The sequence below is a fragment of the Dipteris shenzhenensis genome, chromosome 32 (genome assembly GCF_047967505.1).
Source record: "Dipteris shenzhenensis isolate YYH24624 ecotype China chromosome 32, Dip_SZ_1.0, whole genome shotgun sequence".
NCBI classification, from domain to species: domain Eukaryota; kingdom Viridiplantae; phylum Streptophyta; class Polypodiopsida; order Gleicheniales; family Dipteridaceae; genus Dipteris; species Dipteris shenzhenensis.
In genome coordinates, this window is record NC_141627.1 from 35,512,938 (window position 1) to 35,515,897 (window position 2,960).

General features: G+C 51.1%; 1 pseudogene; it reads right to left on the reverse strand.

Moving 5' to 3' along the window:
* Positions 1-600: 600 nt before the first annotated feature.
* On the reverse strand, positions 601-2,686 carry LOC147880665 (AT-hook motif nuclear-localized protein 16 pseudogene; annotated as a pseudogene).
* Between the last annotated feature and the right edge of the window lie 274 nt (positions 2,687-2,960).

A 2,960-nucleotide genomic window follows, 5' to 3' on the forward strand; every position in this document is an offset into this window, starting at 1 on the left:
AAATATGAAATCAAAGCATCCCTTTCCCCCCTCCCCTCCCCTCCTCTCTCTCTCTCTCTTTCTTCCCCCCCCGTCCCCCCTTCATGGACACAAAACGGTGAGACAGTTCATTGTTTGCTTTGATTCCCTTTTAGCTCTTCCAAATCTCTCGTCATATCAGAATTATCAATGGCTTATGTACTGACTAACGGAGAGAATAGCTTAACTCAACGCATAATCCTGTGGCGCAGCCAGGGCTGTACAATCTTACATACTCCTTTGCATTGGGTGTCCTGAAAGGATGTTAGCTTTGTTTACAAGGGATGCTTTGGAACTTTGATTTTAGCCATCACCATTGTTTCTTTGAAAAGGACATATGCTAAATTTATGTGCTTGCTGTACCGTCTTGGGAACGAGGCAATTCATGAAATCTCACGAAAAATTCTTTCAAAATTTGCTAGCTAAGCATGAGAAGATCTTCCAAGACATCACACAACAAGCAATACCATGCCTGCTTCGAATGATGCGAACAAGTGAAATTTGGACATTATACTTCAAGATGAAAACATTCACAGGAAAATCTAGAAAGTGTGAAAGAAATTGTCTGGGATTACGGAAAATACCTCAGTTCTACGTCATTTAACATGGCTCTAGACCTCCTCTGAACAGTTCAGGAAATGTAAATTTACACAACCTCATTCCAACGTCTAAGATCAGCTCTCCTGAATCTTAACAACCTGCGCAACTTTGTAGTCGCGGGGCAATAAGATCTTGCTCTTGAAAGGTTACTAATTTGTAGCAGTTGAGGTGGCGTGTACTGCAACCATATTAATCTTGCAAGTCGTCCCCCAAACGACCGTTTCACTGTCCCCGAATAGCACTGTTGTAGTCATAGCAATATTGCTCCATCCATGCTTACACGCCTAGATTCTACCATCACTCCACTCTATATGTAACCAAAACCCCAACTAATGCGCAGAAGGTTCCAGTAGGGATTCTGAACCCAAGATCCCCCTCTTTTTCCACAATTTAAACGAAAAGAAAACTGCTTAGGTCACCGCGACTCCCCTTAATATTCAAAATGTGCTGCTCGTGTCTGTAACTCCTATTGGATTCAGGATGATATTGAACACCGCGAGGCTGGTGCTAGTATTGGTATGATTTGTACTCCTGAAAAATGTGCAGACCTTCTGAATTCACCAGCGGAATCCTGGAAGACGAAAGGGGCCTGTTTGATCGACTCAATATGACCAGGTTAGGAGCTCCCGCGTCTACCTGAGTCTTGTACTGCATGCTAAGCAATGGCTACAAAATTCACGGTGGTAGAGTGAATCGTCAATACGGAGGGCGGGCACCAGCCGCCCAAGCATAGACTTCCGGCGGAAGTTGACAGTTTGTGAGAAGGTTGGGAGGCACGTTATAGAGGGCCATGCCGGAAGGGTCATTGAGCGGCGGGGCAGCTGTGAGAGCCGATGATTGGGATGCAGTGCCGGGAGCTGCCTGGATGGGCAACTGCTCGTCCTCATCCAAGGGCAACCGATCGTAGGAAGCGTTCAGGAAAGAGGCAGCCATAACGACGACTGGTCCGGAGGCAACCAAGGCACCCACGACGCTTCCGCCAACGACCTGTCCTTGACCTCCTGCCAAGTAGATCGTCAATCCAGTCGCTCCTGGTGGAGCTGGAGGAGGAAGGAAAGCCCCCGAAAGGGAGAGAATCTCGAAGCGACCGTGCAACGTAACTGTCGCTCCTGGAGCTGCAGGTTGCCTCAGAGTCACGTTGGTCACAGTCCCGCTGCCGCTCAGTACGCAGATACCCCTCTGCCTCCTGCGTGCAAATGTCGCCACGCTCTCTCCCACATCGCACCCATTGGCGATTTCCAACACATGAGCTCGCAGCGCATTCGCGCTGTCCCTCGTGATGATAATGGGTGGCTTCGGCTTGTTCTTCGATCCCGGCGGCCTCCCCCTCGGCCTCCTCTGGTTCTCGCCGGCAGTATCTCCCGCGCCGGACCCCGGCGGCCCGCAGTTGTTCGCCCTCGCTCGCTTGTTGCTGCGGCGGACGAGGCCGCTGTTGTTGCTGTCATCGTCCTCGGAAGTGTGCAGGTCTCGCTGGGGAAGAGGTGGCGGATTGAGCGCTTGTAGGGGATGTCCGACGGTCACGCCTGCTTCCATTCCGGCCATGAAGGCATATCCTAGGGAGGGGAGGGAGGAGGCATGAGAGCGGGCAGAGGGTGGTGGAAGGATGGCGAAAAGCGAGGGAGGAGCTGGAGAAGGCAATTTGCGAACTAGGGAGAGGGAGGTGAAAATCTGGGGGAGAGTGAGAGTCTGTGAAAGAAAGGGAGAGGATATATGAGAGCTAAGAGGTGCGGCTTCAGTCAAGAGCGTGCATCCTGACTGAAAGGAGCCGGTGTGCGGTGCTTGCAAGGAACTGGAGCTTGCAAGGTGACGGGATCTGGGAAGAGACAGATAACAGGAGAGGCAGGGAGGCTATGGTGGGAAGCAGGTGGAGGAGTAGATGGGGAGGGAAGGAAGGGAGAAGGTGATGGGCAAAGAGGAGGTAGGAGAGAGGCAGAGAGAGAAGGAATTGGACTCAAAAGAGCAGGTGGAAGGAGAAAAGAGCAAGCTTTACCGGCACAGAATAAACAAAGCAAGCAGAAGAAGATGATGACTGATGACTACTCAGAAAAGATGACATGAAAAATGAAGAAGAAGAAGAACCGCAAGACAAAGAAGAAGAAGATGAAGAAGAAGAAGCTTCTGCTCATGAAAGTTATGAACTCAGCCTCGCTTCGCAACAAAATAGAGAAGATGCCCCTCTCACACGTGTCACCACACGCTCGCCCTCCACTTGTCGCCCTCTGCACCCCTCCAACTTTCCCCTCGCCCCTGTCCCTTAGCCCCACCCCTACCTAGCACATCTACCGCCTGCTTACCGACCTATATAGGCTATGCACCCCCCCAAAAGTAGGGCAGGCTGTACC